We start from the raw sequence: 19777 nt of genomic DNA, 5'->3' as shown, positions 1-19777 counted from the left end.
TTTGATAATGGGGTGGAATTTGACTGAGTGTGGACTATTGGGACAACCAGTGGCGAATCTAGCACTCGATTGACTGGTAGGCTCAAAACATCAAGTTCCTAAGCCTAATTAGTAAATGCATTGCAATTAACATGTTAAACACCTTGGCATAATTGTAAAGTAGTACATCTAGCTGAAAAAGGAATTCTAGAGGGTAGGCTTCAGCCTACTGAAGCCCCCCTAGTGGAATCGCCACTAGGGAGAACGATGTTGTTGCTTCAATCATCATGGAACGTGAATCCACTAGTGGGACTTTGCTTACGTGTTGTGATGTGTTATTATGGGGAGGTGTGCTAGCTGTCACGCCCAAGATGCGACCCTATCCTCAATTTGGCACGAGGGCCTCGTTAGGGATAGAAGCGCATCTCATCGTGTCGCAAAATGGATATCGTTACAAGTACATGTACTGAAAAGAAGATATATATATATATATATATATATATATATATATATATATATATATATATATATATATATATATATATATAAAGAATTAGCTTACACTCGCCACAAGCTACATCACAGTCACATCTGTACAATACATAAACATCATGAAGAAGAGCAGGGTCCGACTACGGACGAAAACAAATGAGAAAAGAAGAACGACGTCCATCCTTGCTATCCTAGGCTGTCGGCCTGGAACCCATCCTAGATCGATGAAGAAGAATAAGAAGAAGCAAATCCAAATGAACAATCAACGCGCTCGCGTCAAGTAACCTTTACCTGTACCTGCAACTCGTGTTGTAGTAAACTGTGAGCCACAGGGGACTCAGCAATCTCATTTCCAAAGGTATCAAGACTAGCAAAGCTTAATGGGTGAGGTATGGTTAAGTGGTGAGGTTGCAGCAGCGGCTAAGCAAATATTTGGTGGCTAAACTTACGATTACAAGAAATAAGAGGGGGGAGATCTACGCATAGCGGATGTGACTACTGATGATCAAAAGAATGATCCTGAACACCTACCTATGTCAGACATAACCCCACCGTGTCCTCGATCGGAGAAGGAACTCACGAAAGAGACAGTCACGGTTACGCACACATTTGGCATATTTTAATTAAGTTAACTTCAAGTTATCTAGAACCAGTGTTAAACAAAGTTTCCACGTTGCCACATAACCGCGGGCATGGCTTTCCTAAAAGATTTAACCCTGCAGGGGTGCTCCAACTAGTCCATCACAAATTACCATCAGCCGCATAGAAATCCTCGATCACGAAGCTCGCGATCTCGTTGGACTCCTTAGTGGAAAACCTCAACTTTGAGATTACCCGAAAGCATCACCGGAATCCCGATGCACAAGATATCTCATCAAAGGTAAAACTAATCCATCAAGGCCACCCGGTGTGTCGACGAACCTGATTGGAGCCGCGTATCTCGTTCTCAGGACACACCATCTATGCATAGTGGACAGTAACCAAACGCTAGAGTTGCCCCGAGGTGGCACCGCCGACTGCTAGGTGAGTGGACCAACACTCATGAGGAGCACTGGCCCGGGGGTTGATTAAATTCCTCGGGTTAATTACTCCATATGCGGTTCATTAGTTATTAGGAAAATGTAAAACCAAAGTTGGGCCTAGCCAGACCAGCTTTAATTTAAAACGAATTATCAAGGGGGTCCCCATGACAACCCCGATCGTGTTAGGAGCGCTCATTTATGGAACATAACACCGGTAGCCTAAACTAAGGGGGCAAAGGTGGAACAAAACACCAGGCTAGAAAGGCCGAGCCTTCCACCTTTTACCAAGTATATAGGTGGATTAAGTTAAATAGCATTTAATATGGTGATATAACAAGGAACCCATGTTACCACATGGACGCAACTACGCCTCATCTAGCAACGCTAACACATGGATAAGCAAGCGGTAACATAGCCAATCAGTGATTTGCTAGGTTGAACAGGTTAAAGGTTTTCATGGCATTGTTGAGAGGCTGATATTTAACATGTGGTAGGCAACGAGACATAAACGGTCGAAACGGTAAAACTAGCATGGCAATGATAGTAATGGTATCTGGGGGAAATTTTCATCTTGCCTGAGATCCCGCTTGGAAGAAGAAGAACTTCGTGAAGTCGGCGAACCAACGTAGTCGAACGGGTCCTCACATTCCCACACCCTTGCGGAACTCTATCGAGACGGAGCAAACCGGAAACAAGCATCAACACGGATATTCACCACAACAAAAGCATGAAATGAAGCAAAACCTTATATGATGCATGATCAGATCAAAATGCAAGGGATGGCATGGCAATTCACCTCACGCAAACACTACACATTAAGTGAGGCTCGATATGCAACGAGTTGCATATCGACGAAACTCCACGTTTAATTATTTAGTTCACTCTCGTTTATTTACACGGCAATATTAAAATGTTGTTAACATGGCAAGGGTGAAGCAGGCGATTCTACATGTCATCCTAGTCGCTTAACACACGGGACTTAGAACGGAGCTACGGCTACAAGAGACATGTAACACATGAAATTATGCCATGAATGCGTCATGCGTGCAAGTTTACAACAACACTGGCAAGAAGGAAAGGAAGCATGTGTCGCCATGGCGAATGCAAGGGGACCATGGCGGCAAAACGGAAATGATGCCACGGCAACGTTCCTATCCCGATAACTCAACGAGATATCGGTGCCAACGAATTGGAAGCGTGCGCGTGTCATGCCAAATAAAGATGGGGTGATCCCGTTTATCGGGTTCCCATGTGTCAGGGGCACAGCAAAAGAGGGACAACGTGCAACAGGCAACATATATGGCGCAAGCATACGGTTACATCTCATACATCACATGCACTCGGTTCACGACAACGTTCCAACGGTATACCCTCGAAGCGTGCATATTAGAGTGGTCCGGATCATTGCGGTATAGGAGAACATGGGTCGTCGTGGACGTCGTGGAAGTCGTTGTACACGAGTCTCGTCGATGGTAGTCGTATACTTGGCGTAGTGGCACACGGGTCTTCGGCGTCGGTAGTCGTGCACGCTCTGTAGATGTCCGGGGTCGTCAAGAATGTTGTGGAAGTCGTGGAACACGGGTCTTGCGTTGAGAGGAGAAGTGCCCAAATCGAGGCAACATGGAAGGCCTCGAATTAGAAGCGATAATAGCAGCAAGCCGCAGCGGCTACAGCAGGCATCAAGCACAGCAAGCAGCATAGCAGCGCAACAGCAGCAGGCGGCAGCAGCAGGCAACAACAACTAGCAGGCGACAGGAAGAGCAGCAAGCAGCAAGCGGCAAGCAAGCGCAGCAGCAACAGCTAGCAGCAACGGCGGCATGCAACTAGCAGGCACAACGGCGACGGCAACGGGCAACACCATCAGGCAACGGCGACAACATCAACACCAAAAAACATCACGGCAACAGCAGAAGCAGGCGGCAACATCAACAGCAAACAGCATCGCGGCAACAACAGCAGCAGGCGGCAGCATCAACAGCAAACATCATCGTGGCAACAGCAGCAGGCCACATCGATAGCAACAGTAGGCGGCATCATTAGCGACAGCGGCGACGAGCTTCATGGCGCGCAGGGCGGCGCGGGAGGATAAGGGCGGTGGCGCTGGGCAAGCCAGCGGCAACGGCGCCACGTCGCGAAGGGGGAGGACGAGGCCTCGGGCGACAGGAGGAGGGGATCACGCTGGAGAGCTTCTGTAGGGGCTAGGGCGGCACGGTGAGCTCCTTGTGGCAGGGGCTAGCGAGGGACAGCGGTGCGGGGGAATCTCCGACGGCATCCGGCAGGCGGGCGGCGACCTGCGAGGGGCTCCGGCGAGGGAGAGAGTGCTGCCTCGTAGGGGCGCCATGGGGAGGAACCTCGGGGTTCCTTCGCGGGCGAGGGGAACAGAGAGAGGGCAATCGGGACTGGAGGGATCGAGACGGGGGAGGACGCGCTGGGTGCCTGATGTGTCGAGGAGGAGGATGGGTTCGGGGTTGTCGGGAGGAAGACGGTGCAGGGAGGAGACGAGCAACGCTCTTCTGTCGCTAGGGTTGGAGGCCGGTTGGGCCTTCAGCCGGCTCGGGCAGGGGCTGGGCTTCTCTCTCCCTCTCTTTTTACCCTTTTAATTTTAATTCTTTTTACAACAACTTGCAAAGAAATAAAACAATGGGTGTTGTTGGAATTCCAACAAGAGAGATATTATCCCGGAGCCAGAAAAATATGGGGGATTTAATAAAATTGGTTTGGGGATTTTTACAAAATATAAATTCTTACAACTTTTGAATTTATTTCAAACTTGCCTAAATTATAAACCATAACCAAACCAACCCCAAATGGACAGAGATTTAAGATGGTGACCCTATACAATAGATATTATTTATGGGCTCCACAGAAACATTTATTTGAGCACTTAAATCTGCAACTCAAATAAATGAAAGCAAAGGGAAAAGGAAAGGATCAAGGAGTGGCTAGGAGAACAAGGAAAAACAAATGAACACAACAAGGGAAGCAATCACACCAGAGATGATGGAGATGATGCATGATGCGTGATGAATGCAACAAACAAAATAAAACACACTGCGTCAACGAATTAAAAGGGGAATCTTCTGGAGCATCAGTGTCGGGCTGTCACAACTCTCCTACACTACAAGAGGATCTTGCCCCGAGATCCAAGAATGAAAGGGGGAGAGGATGAGAAAGAACAAGAGGTAAAAACTTAGTCGCTTCTTTGACAAATGAGTGAAACCAACGATCCTTGAAAGTCGCCAAGAGATGAGGAATGATATGAGAAACAAGCAAGAATTCACGGAATATTTCGGCGGCACGTCGGTAGGAAAATGGGACAAAAAATTCGATAAGATGGGAGAAATAGACAATATTCATAACAAACAACTAAGTAGAACAAGGGAACACCACAATCTTGACAGAACAAGATGATCGACCCAAAAGAGCAACATCGAAATGCCTCCAGAACAATAGAATATGAACTAGCCCACACGGAAGAAGAGAATGAAGAAAAGAATGATAACTATTATCGCAAATCAACTTGGCAAGCATCCTTGCAAGAAGAATTGAACGGAGTTGTTGGAAAAACAACAACGAAAATAACAAGATATTAGTGGGCTTATGGAAACCTTTTCAAACTAATGAAGTGACAACCCGCCACTAACAGAAACAAGGATTGTTTCGGGAAACAAGATAAGCAAAACTTCTTACACCAAGAGGACACATTGAAAACTAGGAATAATGGCAACACCATAATAGCGACAACCCTTAGATAAGGCTTTAGGTGAAAACTAAACCAAGATACTCAACCCAGAAATCATGAGTTGAAAAATATCTCATGATCATAGAATTGGTGGATTTAATTATCTCATTCTTGAAAGGAAAACTCTTCGAGGCTCCTACACTAACAAGAATGCTATAATACCACCTCAAAGGATAAATGAATAACAAACGCCTTGGAAATGCAAGAGAAAGAATACTTGAGGTACTCCGACAGGAATCTTGAAGAACACTTTGAGAAAAATCACATCCTTGAAGAACCACCATGACGAGCCTCCGTATCAAAAGGATGATGCAAGATATGAGGGATGAAAGGGTAAGATTGAAGCCTTGCAAGGACTTCCAATGAAGCTTCACGAACAGATACTTGAGAAAACTTGGAACTCCGGAAAAGAAAAGATAAGAACACTTGACAAAAAGGAATTGATATCATGAGCCACTCCAGACGAAGAATTGGGATCACTTGATGCAACAAGAATAAGAATTATGTTATGCTCATCCTTCACCAAATTAAATTGATGACAAACAACGGATTAAGCATACAACTTATTCCTCTTGAAAGAATCTTGAAGAGACAAAGAGATAAGCACCACTTGAAGCATAATTGAAGGACGCACCGGTAAGAATTCACAATTGAATGGAAACACCACGAATTAATGGAGATACATGAGAATGAAGAGATCATAATCCACCTTAGAGAAAACTTTGAACAAGGCGCCGGAATAATTGAGAGATGAACGAAGAGACAACAATGGAGAAGAATTGATGATGAAATATGAAAGCTGAGAACGAAGAATCTTCTAAAATGATGGCCTTCGGAGGATCGAGAATGAAAACAACTCAGAGAAGCACCAGATAGCAAGAAAAGGATTACTCATGATTGGAACAATTAGGATGATGGCGCCAAGCTGAAATAACGGAAAATGGACCAAGATTTGTGAGAAACACTCCTTGGGTCTTCCAAACTGAAAACGTGGCAAAAGCACCATCAAGAATAACTGAGACACTCCGGAATTAATGAAGAATGAAAGGTTGAGCCAAATATGAGATTTAATTCAAACAGATCTTGAAGAAGTAATATGACTAATGGGAATCATACTTACGTCATAGTTGAAAATATTTAGAGATCTCCTGAAAATTAGAAGAGACATATAAGATCCTGGGAAAAACCTGTGGGTTATGGGCCCACTCAAAGAAACCACCGATGAAAGGATTTCTTAGAAAGAGAGATATTGCACCGGTATAAGGAAAACTAGATGAGGTTGAGCACCTCGAAATAATTAAAGAATTGAAACGAGAAACTTCTGAGACAACTTCAACGCTCCAGATAGAATAGAGATAACTGAATAAACGAAATAGGTTGATAAGAATCTCCAACATGGGAAAGAATTTTAAAGGATGAAAATGATATGAGGAACACACACAACTAAATTGAATTCACCGGAAAAGATAACCAGGTTGAAGGAATGATGAACTAGAACTCCTGAGAATCTTCACAATGAATCACCGACTACGAAAGGAAGAAAAGATAGCGGAAGCATCACTGAAAATAAAGGCACTTGGATAAAGACTGAAACATTGAAGAAAAGGGTGGGAGGGAGGGAAAAAACAAAGATAACTTGGGACAGATGAGACAAACTCCGGAATAAGAATAGAGAGATTGATTCTTGCAAATATTGGAGATGATTGAGTTCACTTGGAGAGAAACATACCGGGTGGAAAAGAATTGATATGACGACTCCGGTTGACAAGAAATTGAAAAGACAAGTTGATTTGAGCAAAAGGATTAGTACTCTCATAAAAATATGAGAACACCACTTAGGAAAGATCTGAAATCACCACTTGACATCGAAGCAACTTGAATTACCACACTCCAACAAAACAAGGATGCGGCTTGCAATTAGCCAGAACAAACTTATGAGAAAGATTTCGTCCGATATTTTCGTGGACAAGATCGCACGGGCTCGATATTATAGTAGCCATCAAGTGCAAGGCAGTGCACACGACATACGAAGCGTCCCCGAGTCGTAGCAAGCTACAAGGACTCTTTAAGACACAACGAGAACCGTTGTAAGACGACCGTCAACAAATGAATCCACTAGATGTTGAACCCCAACCTAACATCATGCATTTGTTGGAAGATTGTCCTATAAGCAACTACTTGAATTCCCACCTAAGAATTCCCGAAATTACTGGTCATGCAATCTGGTACACGGATACAAGGAGTAATATTTCACACAACTCCTATACTAACCCGTCCAATGTATCACATCCGTCAACATACAACCAGAATCTCGGACCTTCATCTACTACAGACCCTCGTGATCACAACGATACCAAGTATGGCGGTACTCCCGAACAATCTGCACCAGTACTGGTGACATCGGGGTTATCTCGCCACTACTAGTATTGAAGCAATTACGAACATCCTTAGTCCTGAGATACAAAGAAATCTGAATGATAACGATGTGCTCAAGAATCCCCTGGAGCTCAACTCTGCGGAAGAAATCAAATCAGACAGGAGGCACCAAGACAGAACTCCGTCACATCGGCATCATATAGATTCCAAAAATATCCGCGTGATCCGAAAAAAATTGAGTGAGAAGAGGAGTAGAATTAAATTATTATGTCAAGAGTCCTCACCAGAGCATAGAAGAGGAGAAAAAAGAATCCTACTCTCCCATATATAACTAGACCCAAAGCAGTTTTCCACTAGACTCGACTCGGCCAAGTTCAATCAATCAAGGGGGCTCCTAGGTTGGTACTGCTCTGATACCAACTTATCACTCCCAAGAAGCAACCCTATCCTCAATTTGGCACGAGGGCCTCGTCAGGGATAGAAGCGCAACTCGTCGTGTCGCAAGAATGGATATCGTTACAAGTACATGTACTGAAAAGAAGATATATATATATATATATATATATATATATATATATATAAAGAATTGGCTTACACTCGCCACAAGCTACATCAGAGTCACAACAGTACAATACATAAACATCATGAAGAAGAGCAGGGTCCGACTACGGACGAAAACAAACGAGAAAAGAAGAACGATGCCATCCTTGCTATCCTAGGCTGCTGGCCTGGAACCCATCCTAGATCGATGAAGAAGAATAAGAAGAAGCAACTCCAAATAAAAAATCAACGCGCTCGCGTCAAGTAACCTTTTCCTGTACCTGCAACTCGTGTTGTAGTAAACTGTGAGCCACAGGGGACTCAGCTATCTCATTTCCAAAGGTATCAAGACTAGCAAAGCTTAATGGGTGAGGTATGGTTAAGTGGTGAGGTTGCAGCAGCGGCTAAGCAAATATTTGGTGGCTAAACTTACGATTACAAGAAATAAGAGGGGGGAGATCTACGCATAGAGGACGTGACTACTGATGATCAAAAGAATGATCCTGAACACCTACCTACGTCAGACATAACCCTACCGTGTCCTCAATCGGATAAGGAATTCACGAAAGAGACAGTCACGCTTACGCACACAGTTGTCATATTTTAATTAAGTTAACTTCAAGTTATCTAGAACCAGTGTTAAACAAAATGTCCACATTGCCACATAACCGCAGGCACAACTTTCCGAAAAGATTTAACCCTGCAGGGGTGCTCCAACTAGTCCATCACAAATTACCACAAGCCGCATAGAAATCCTCGATCACGAAGCTCGCGATCTCGTCGGACTCCTTAGTGGAAAACCTCAACTCTAAGGTTACCCCAAAGCATCACCGAAATCCCGATGCACAAGATATCTCGTCAAAGGTAAAACTAATCCAGCAAGGCCACCCGGTGTGTCGACGAACCCGATAGGAGCCGCGTATCTCGTTCTCAGGACACACCCTCTATGCATAGTGTACAGTAACCAAACGATCGAGTTGCCCCGAGGTGGCACCGCCGACTGCTAGGTGGGTGGACCAACACTCATGAGGAGCACTGGCCTGGGGGTTGATTAAATTCCTCGGGTTAATTACTCCCTATGTGGTTCATTAGTTATTAGGCAAATGTAAAACCAAAGTTGGGCCTTGCGAGACCTGCTTTAATCTAAAACGAATTATCAAGGGGGTACACATAACAACCCTGATCGTGTTAGGAGCGCTCATTTATGGAACATAACACCGGTAGCTGAAACTAAGGGGGCAAAGGTGGAACAAAACACCAGGCTAGAAAGGCCGAGCCTTCCACCTTTTACCAAGTATATAGGTGCACTAAGTTAAATATCATTTAATATGTGATATAACAAGGAACCCATGTTACCACATGGAAGAAACTGCACGTGCATCTAGCAACGCTAACACATGGATAAGCAAGCGGTAACATAGCCAATCAGTGGTTCGCTAGGTTGAACAGGTTGAAGGTTTTCATGGCATTGTTGAAAGGCTGATATTTAACATGTGGTAGGCAACGAGACATAAATGGTAGAAACGGTAAAACTAGCATGGCAATGATAGTAATGGTATCTGGGGAAATGGTCATCTTGCCTGAGATCCCGCTTGGAAGAAGAACAACTTCGTGAAGTCGGCGAACCAACGTAGTCGAACGGGTCCTCACATTCCGACACGCTTGCGGAACTCTATCGAGACGGAGCAAACCGGAAACAAGCATCAACACAGATATTCACCACGGCGAAAGGGATGGCATGGCAATTCACCTCACGCAAACACTACACATTAAGTGAGGCTCGATATGCAACGAGTTGCATATCGACGAAACTCCACGTTTAATTATTTAGTTCACTCTCGTTTATTCGGCAATATTAAAATGTTGTTAACATGGCAAGGGTGAAGCAGACGATTCTACATGTCATCCTAGTCGCTTAACACACGGGACTTAGAACGGAGCTACGGCTACAAGAGACATGCAACACGGGAAATTAAGCCATGAATGCGTCATGCATGCAAGTTTACAACAACACTGGCAAGAAGGAAAAGAAGCATGTATCGCCATGGAGAACGCAAGGGAACCATGGCGGCAAAACGAAAACGATGCCACGACAACGTTCCTATCCCGATAACTCAACGAGATATCGGTGGCAAAGAATTGCAAGCGTGTGCGTGTCATGCCAAATAAAGATGGGGTGATCCCGTTTATCGGGTTCCCATGTGTCAGGGGCACAACAAAAGAGGGACAACGTGCAACAGGCAACATATATGGCGCAAGCATACGATTGCATCTCATACATCACATGCACTCGGTTCACGACAACGTTCCAATGATATACCTTCGAAGCGTGCATATCGGAGCGGTTCGGATCATTGCGGTATAGGAGAACATGGGTCGTCATGGATGTCGTGGAAGTCGTTGTACACGGGTCTCATCGACGGTAGTCGTACACTTGGCATAGTGGCACACGGGTCTTCGGCGTCGGTAGTCGTGCACGCTCTGTAGATGTCCGGGGTCATCAAGAACGTCGTGGAAGTCGTGGAACACAGGTCTTGCGTTGAGAGGAGAAGTGCCCAAATCGAGGCAACACGGAAGGCCTCGAATGAGCAGCGATAATAGCAGCAAGCCGCAGCGGCTACAATAGGCAACAAGCACAGCAAGTAGCATAGCAACGCAACAACATCATAGAAACAGCAACACGCGGCAGCAGCAGGCAACAGCAAGAGCAACATGCAGCAAGCGGCAAGCAAGCGCAGCAGCAACAACTAGCAGCAACGACGGCATGCAACTAGCAGGCACAGCGGCGACGGCAGCGGGCAACAACATCAAGCAACGGCGATAGCATCAGCAGCAAACAGCATCGCGGCAACAGCAGCAGCAGGCGGCAGCATCAGCAGCAAACAGCATCGCGGCAACAGCAGCAGCAGGCGGCAGCATCAGCAGCAAACAGCATCGCGGCAACAGCAGCAGGCCACATCGACAGCAACAGCAAGCAGCAGCATCAGCGACAGCGGCGACGAGCTTCATGGCGCGAGGGCGGCGCGGGAGGCTAAGGGCGGCGGCGCTGGGCAAGCCAGCGACGACGGCGCCACATCGCGAAGGGGGAGGATGAGGCCTCGGGGTGACAGGAGGAGGGGATCGCGCTGGAGAGCTTTGACAGAGGCTAGGGCGGCGCAGCGAGCTCCTTGCGGCAGGGGCTCGCGAGGGACGGCGGCGCGGGGGAATTTCCGGCTGCATCCGGCACACGGGCGGCGACCTGCAAGGGGCTCCGGCGAGGGAGAGGCTGCTGCCTCGCAGGGGCACCATGGGGAGGAACCTCGGGGTTCCCTGGCCGGTGAGGGGAACAGAGAGAGGGGAATCGGGACTGGAGGGATCGAGACGGGGGAGGAGCCGTTGGGTGCCCGATGTGTCAAGGAGGACGATGGGTTCGGGGTTGTCGGGCGGAAGACGACGTAGGGGAGGAGACGAGCGACACTCTTCTGTCGCTAGGGTTGGAGGCCGGGTGGGCCTTGGGCCGGCTCGGGCAGGGGCTCGGCTTCTCTCTCCCTCTCTCTTTACCCTTTTAATTTTAATTCTTTTACAACAACTTGCAAAGAAATAAAACAATGGGTGTTGTTGGAATTCCAACAAGAGAGATATTATCCCGGAGCCAGAAAAATATGGGGGATTTAATAAAATTGGTTTGGGGATTTTTACAGAATATAAATTCGTACAAGTTTTGAATTTATTTCAAACTTGCCTAAATTATAAACCATAACCAAACCAACCCCAAATGGACAGAGATTTAAGATGGTGACCCTATACAATAGATATTATTTATGGGCTCCACATAAACATTTATTTGAGCACTTAAATCTGCAACTCAAATAAATGAAAGCAAAGGGAAAAGGAAAGGATCAAGGAGTGGCTAGGAGAAGAGGGAAAAACAAATGAAGACCAACAAGGGAAGCAATCACACCAAAGATGATGGAGATGATGCATGATGTGTGATGAATGTAACAAACAAAATAAAACACACTGCATCAACCAATTAAAAGGGGAATCTTCTGGAGCGTCGGTGTCGGGTTGTCACACTAGCACTTCCATAATTGAGAGGTCTTAGATAATCAGGTGAAAGATGAAAAGATCGTTTGTGTTAGATCATGTGGCCATGATCATTCTGTTACTGTTGTTTTGTTTCATTACTCTGCAGTGAGATGCAAGTTTGTTCGATGGTGAAGTGCGAGAGTTCTTGATTGGTCACTAGTGTTGATGAGAGTTCTCACATGGTTGGTGGTAGTTGCATTAAATTTCTCTCGCCTTTGATCACTTGCATGACGACCGGTCGTGTGGACCTTTTGTTTGAATAGATGGTACATCAATTCCCATCCCCGTCTGTACGATGAAAGAAACTGGGACATGCGGACTTAATACTCTTGTGATGTGGGGCCTCAACTATTTGAAATGACAATGGAAAACATGAATACGCCATGAAATATAGCCGCATTCACCCATCCCAATAAGACTAGTTGGTTCATATGGCAGGATCATTTAGACCCCAGAGCCAAAATGAATATCCAGGTTCTTGAAACATTTCTTGGAAAGACGTGTTTCTTGGAAAAATTCCCCTTCATATGTGTCTGGGTTAATGTGAGGTTCATAATCCTTTTAATTGGGGGAGGTGGTCTAGGACATGGTGGCATTTCATAAACGACATCCCAACCATTCAGATTCTTATCAGTTTGGTAGGTCCAAGGTAGATAGAAAACTTGGGTCGCCTGTTGAGCCGTAATATAGAAATCGGGCACATCTAAATGGGTGCTTTGTTTGGTTTCGACTAGCCCTATATGTTCATGAGTCCTTTTAGTATCCTTCAGCTGAAACCAATGACATTTTAAGACTACGACGTTCGGTGGGTTTTCACCATAGAACTGAATTTCATAAATTGCCTCAACTCTTACATAATACTTGGTACCTTCTTCGCCGATAGCAGAGACACCGTAATTTGTAGATTTTCGGTAGGCTATAGATAGATCTTTGCCAAAGGTACAAAAATGACCCCATTGATACCGTATTTCTCAAATGAACATACCTTGTAGTCAAAACCATTAGCGGCTAGTTTCAATTTGGTGTCCACAGGCTCTGAATTAGCCTACAAGTTCAATACGAAAGGATTGTTGCATTAGCCGCAAATTAGAGAAATAAAAAAATGGTCCATTAATGGTAATTAGCATTTGTTTGAACCAAGAGATGAAATCGAGATAGCCGCCTTTATGCTTTTCCAGAAGCTTATACTCTTCGATGGAATCCTTTTAGATCACTGCTCCATCCGAGAATTTTGCGACATATCGAGTGTATCAAATATCCGGGAATAGGAGCATTTCAAAGGAATTAGAAGTTGTGGAACAATGTACCGAGAACTTACTCAATATACGGACGTACTTCGGTTAGGTTGTTGAAGATATACAACGAAATGGTACGCCATTCTTCGACACCCAATGTTATTGGTTTGGAAGCACCAGCTGGTGCAAGCTTCTCTTTGAATAAGTCGAGGTTGGATCCACCTTTTTAGGGTCGCTAACATTGTACAGAGGCTTCGGATTATGCAAATGACGATTTCTTGCTTCGTAGTGTGCTGTCATGAAGTTTGCCACCTCCTCAGTAATGAATGCCTTGGCCATCCATGCTTCAATTCTACATTTATTTTTGACATTTTGCTCGAAACGTCTTCTACATCCTCTCAGTTGCAAAGCACCAACGATTTTGCATGGGCCCACCTAATCTTGCCTCGATCGGGAGACGTAAAACCAAATGCTGCATTGGGTTAAAGAAGCCCAGTGGAAAGAACTTCTCCAACTTGTAGAGCAACTCCGGCGCTAACTCCTCCATGTCATCTACCACGTGAGGTGATAGTTCTTTCGCACAAAAAACACATAATAAATAGATCAGCTCTTCCAATAATTGTCATTCGTCCTCAGGAATAAAGCCACGCAACATCACCAGCATTACCCGCTCAAGACATATGTGCTAATCATGACTCTTGAGACCAAATATTTTCAATTTTTCAAGACTCGCTCCCCTCTTTAGATTCGCTGCATACCCATCAGGGAACATCAATTGCATTTTCACCCACAAGATAAATTCCCTGATAGCTCCACTTTTTAGATTGAACCATGCCTTTGGCTTTGACCAGTTCTACTTTCCTTTTGATTGTCGCATGTTCTGTAATGGTCTATCACAAAGAGTCTGCTGATCAACTCTAGCCTTAGAATTATCATTTGACTCTCCCTCTATGCCGGACAATGTACCAAAAATGGCCTCTCCGATATTCTTTTCAGTGAGCATCATGTTGATGTTGCATGGAAGAAGGAGGTCTTTGAAGTAAGGCAGACCCCACAAGCATGTCTTGTGAGTCCAGGCGTGTTTCGGATTATACCCCTTGAAATACCCTGGACAATCTGGATCAGGCTCGACAGCGTTTAGCTTATCTAGGATCTATTGGCCTGTCAACATAGGTGGTGCCGAGTTTTTGTCAACTTTACCTTTGATAAAGTTCTTTTGTCTATTCTGAACTCATGGCGATGATCCAGGAATTGTCTACAAGTCGAAGCAAGAATACTTCTGACCTGCGTGCACCAATGAAACACAAGAGTTGCCTTGCATGTCGGGCACGGGAACCTTCCATGCACATGATACGTCCCAAACGTATCTAAAATTCATGCTTGCTCCATGATCTTTTGGGTGACATTGTTATATGTTTTGCCACACTTTTATATCATTTTACACATATTTGGACTAACCTACTAACTCAGTGCACCCAGTGCCAGTTTCTGTCTGTTGATGTCTTTTTTTGCATGGACTTTTACCCCAATTTACACAGCCCCAAAAATTCCAGGAAAAATATACAAAAGTCAGCGTGACAGAAGCTTCACGAAGCACCAAGGTGGGCTTCTACTGCAACAAAAGACCTTCCAATGGCGCCAGAAACAAGCGTGCTGACGGGAGACTATTTTTGTCTTCATACTCCTCAGCAACGGCACCAGGAATCCTTCTACTACGGCTACGCCTTTAGGGACTTCCTAGGCAAATATGCAAAGGATTCCCCCGTGGCCTTGGAGCCTTGCGTTGGTGTTCCCTCGAAGCAGAAAGGGTGATGTAGCACAGCGGCGGTAAGTATTTCCCTCAGTTTTGAGAACCAAGGTATCGATCCAGTGAAGGAATATCACAAGTACCTGCACAAACACAAAGAGCTTGCTCCCAACGCTATGAAGGGGTTGTCAATCCCTTATAGATTGTTTGCCAAGTGAGAACTGAAAGCAACAAAGAAACAAAGCAAAGTAAAAGCAAAAGTGGAAACGATAGGTGTGAATAGACCCGGGGGCCGTAGTGTTCACTAGTGGCTTCTCTCATGAAAGCAAGTAGACGGTGGGTGAACGAATTACTGTCGAGCAATTGATAGAACCGCGCAAAGTCGTGACGTTATCTATGGCAATGATTATATCTATAGGCATCACGTCCAAAACAAGTAGACCGATACTTTCTGCATCTACTACTATTACTCCACACGTCGACCCCTATCCAGCATGCATCTAGTGTATTAAGTTCATGAGAACAGAGTAAGGCCTTAAGCAAGATGCCATGATGTAGATGGACAATCTCATATCTATGATAAAAGCCCGTCTTGTTACCCTTGATGGCAACAACACGATGTGTGCCTTGCTGCCCCTTCTGTCACTGGGAAAGGTCACCACACGGTATGAACCCAAAACCAAGCACTTCTCCCATTGCAAGAATCATAGATCTAGTTGGCCAAACAAAACCCAAGACTCGGAGAGACTTACAAGGATATCAAATCATGCATATAAGAAATCAGCAAAGACTCAAATATATATCATAGATAATCTGATCACAAATCCACAATTCATCGGATCTCGACAAACACACCGCCAAAGAGGATTACATCGGATAGATCTCCATGAAGATCATGGAGAACTTTGTATTGAAGATCCAAGAGAGAGAAGAAGCCATCTAGCTACTAACTACGGACTCGTAGGTCTGAAGTGAACTACTCACGAGTCATTGGAGGGGCGATGATGTTGATGAAGAAGCCCTCCAACTCCAAAGTCCCCTTAGGCAGGGCACCGGGAAGGGTCTCCAGATGAGATCTCGCGGAAACGGAAGCTTGCGGCGGCGGAAAAGTGTTTTCGTGGCTCCCCTCATTTTTTTGGATTTTTAGGGAATATATAGGCCAAAGACCTAGGGCAGGGGAGCGCTAGGGGGGCCACAAGCTTGGTTGTCGCGGCCTCCCCCTGGCTGCGGCAATAGGGCTTGTGGGACCCTTGTGGGCCCACTTGCTTGGCCGTCAAGCCTCCCGATCTTCTTCCGTTCTGGAAAAATTCATTTCGGAGATTTTATTCCGTTTGGACTCCGTTCCAAAATCAGATCTGAAAAGAGTCAAAAACACAGAAAAAACAGGAACTCGCACTTGGCACTGAGTTAATAAGTTAGTCCCAAAAAAGATATAAAAGGTAAACAAAACATCCAAAGTTGACAAGATAACAGCGTGAAACCATCAAAAATTATAGATATGTTCGAGACGTATCATGGGCCAGAGGAGAGCCAGGCCTCACCCAAGCAGGCTCCCTACGCGGGTCCCCTCCTGGCCGAGCCCACACACCGCCTGGCGCCCTCCTTTGGCCTATATTTACCCCCCATGGATTAAATCCTAATTCCCGAACCCTTTTCTCCAAAAGCAATTACGATCTCCACCGCCATCGCCAACAAGTTTTAGGGGACCAGAATTCCTCTGCGGTACCCTGTCAGGACGAAGAAGTGCCCCCAGATTCATCTGCATCGATGTTGCTACCGCCCTCCATGAAGCGGGAGTACTTCCTCTTCACGGTTGAGGTCTTCTACAGTAGCCATGTGGTTAATTCTCTCTCCCATGATGTGATCTTGATTGTGATCATAGGCTATGTTAATCTAGGGTGATCCCATGATGTTTCCCCTTCTTCTATGTATTTGTTTGATGTACTCACTTGATCTTATCTAGTATAATCCCCGAGACCATGGTGATAGCGGTCTATTGGACATGGATTAGAAGAATATTTTCATGAGTGGTTTCCTCTTTTGTAAATTGATTGAAGATTGACAGTCTCTTGGTGCTTGTCTTTGACTATCCTTGAGATATGTTGTGGTGATGGTGGTACTCTCTTTGGATGGCCGCGGTGACATTGGGAAATCCATAGAGAGAACTACGAACTCTGAGGTGTGCTTTTGTAGCCCTACATAATTGTCGTCCTCTCTTGATCACAAAGGAATGACCTCCGAGTATGTCACCATTGCATGTTTTAGTGGAAATATCATGTGATTAGACTATGTTAATGTTGTTGGGAGTTGCCACTAGTGAAAGTATGAAGCCTCGGCCTTGTTTCTCGCCATTGTTACACCGTTTATGCTCACTTTTGTCACTTGCTACCTTGCTTCCATTTTTATTATAGATTTGTATTACCTTGCTTTGCCACACCTATCACCCATATTTTACCATCTCTTCGCCGAACTATTGCACCTATACAACTGACAATTGTATTAGGTGTTTTGGGGACACAAGAGACTTCTTGTATTTTAATTGCAGGGTTGCTTGAGAGAGACCATCTTCAACCTCTACTTCTCTGAGTTCGATAAATCTTAGGTCATCCACTTGAGGGAAATTGTTGCTGTCCTACAAACCTCTTTGCTTGGAGGCCAAACATAGTCTACAAGAATAGAAGCATGCGTAGACATCAAGCTATTTCTGGCGCCGTTGCCGGGGAGCAATAGCGTGGGGTGAATGTTCTTGTGTGCACTTGTTTGCTTTGACTCTAAGTAGTTTTACTTTCAGTTTGAAGTTTTTCTCTATCTTTATATGGATAGGGAATGTGAATTACAAAAAAATTAGCTGTACTTGTTATCTAAAAACGTTTTCAAAAAGGAAAGTGATTTGAAAGAGGAGTAAGGGTTAAGTGGGGGTCGACCTTGAACACTTGTGTTCATGCCTATGAAACAAAAACAATTCTTTTCATGGAAGATTTTCAGTTAAAAACTTGTATATATTGTGTATATATTGTGCATATTCCTGTGTACCATAAAAATAAAATGTATAGATAACTTCTAGTTTGTTTATGATGCAAGTTTGCCACTTTGCTGCCTAGAAACAGATTTTCGTGCTCCATCGTAGAAAATTTCAAAACTCACTAGAACGTGATCTTGATCTGAAATTTCTTGAGTGCAAAGTACTGTTTATGACGTTACTTTCATTAGTTTTGACTTTTCTGATTTGAGGTGCGTAGATAGGTCTAATAATTCGACCTTTACTGACTGTTCTGTTTGGATAGATTTCATGTGCTTCACTGTAAAAAATCGTGATAAATCTCAGAATAGTATTTTGATCTGAACGTTTTTGTGCATAAACCTGAGATTATGATGTGTCTTTCATTAGTTTTTAGTTTTTGGATTTGAGCTACCTAACTATCTCATTGAGTGTCATCTTTACAAATTGTTCAGTTTTGACTAATTGTCATGCTTATTTAGTATTGTGCTTATACTCAATGTTTACAATCTTTATTTGATCGATAAATGTTATAAATTGGTTATTATACAGTAGGTAATCTTAAATTAAAACTTGTCAAATCTTGAGCATGAATGGATTTTATTTAATGAGTACTAACCCTACTAATGAGTTTTTGTCAACTTTTATGTGAATGTAGTATTTAAGATCCAATGGAGATGGTGATACGAGATGAATGAGAAGAGAAAAGCTCAATCTTGGGTACTCCCAAGTGCACCTCAATGAAGTGTTCAATAATATTCAATCATCAAAGCTTGGGGATGCCCAAGGCATCCCTCCTTTTTCCATGCCTAGCTAAAAGGCGTTAAAGAAAAGCGCTTGTGAGAGGCAACCCACTTTGTTTTCCTCATGTTTTCATGTTGTTTTCTTTCAGTTTCTTTTGTTTTCTTTGAGTCTTGGAAGTTGTTACCTCTGTATCAACCTCTCATTATCCTTTTTATTTTGTTGTGTGCCAAGTTTTAGCCTCCGATTGCAAGAAAGTTCAAAAGTTGTGACATGTTGTCCAGAAACAGATTCTGTCTTCTTGATGGAAAAATTCGCAAAAACTCAGCAGATCATCTTTTTGATCTGAATTTTTTGACAGTATGCTCTATATAATTGTATTTCTTGCATTTGTTCTGAGTTTTTTTATTTGAGTTACAGAAGTGCCCTAAAAAATTATTTACTACCTGTTGTTCTCTTTTTCACAGAATCTAACACATTTTGCGTTTTCATCATTTTGCAAATCTTAAGCTTGTTTTTCCTTTGCAAAAACCATTTGGAAATCATGAGAAACGGTGTATTTTCATGAAAATCTTTATTTCCAGTAGGTAATTAATTATTTTATCATGGGCACTAACCACTCTAATCAGCTTATGATGAGTTTCGTATGAAGGGAGTTTTCAACTATGCGATGGAAGATGATGAAAGAAGATCCAGGAGTGTCAAGCTCTCAAGCTTGGGGATGCCCCCATGAACCCCCAAGAAATATACAAGGAGACTCAAGCATCTAAGCTTGGGGATGCCCCCGTGCATCCCCTTCTCTATCAACAATCATCACTTCGTCCATCCCCATGCTAT

This window comes from Hordeum vulgare, chromosome 2H, assembly GCF_904849725.1.
Source record: "Hordeum vulgare subsp. vulgare chromosome 2H, MorexV3_pseudomolecules_assembly, whole genome shotgun sequence".
NCBI lineage: Eukaryota > Viridiplantae > Streptophyta > Magnoliopsida > Poales > Poaceae > Hordeum > Hordeum vulgare.
Note: the sequence above shows the minus strand (reverse complement) of the source record.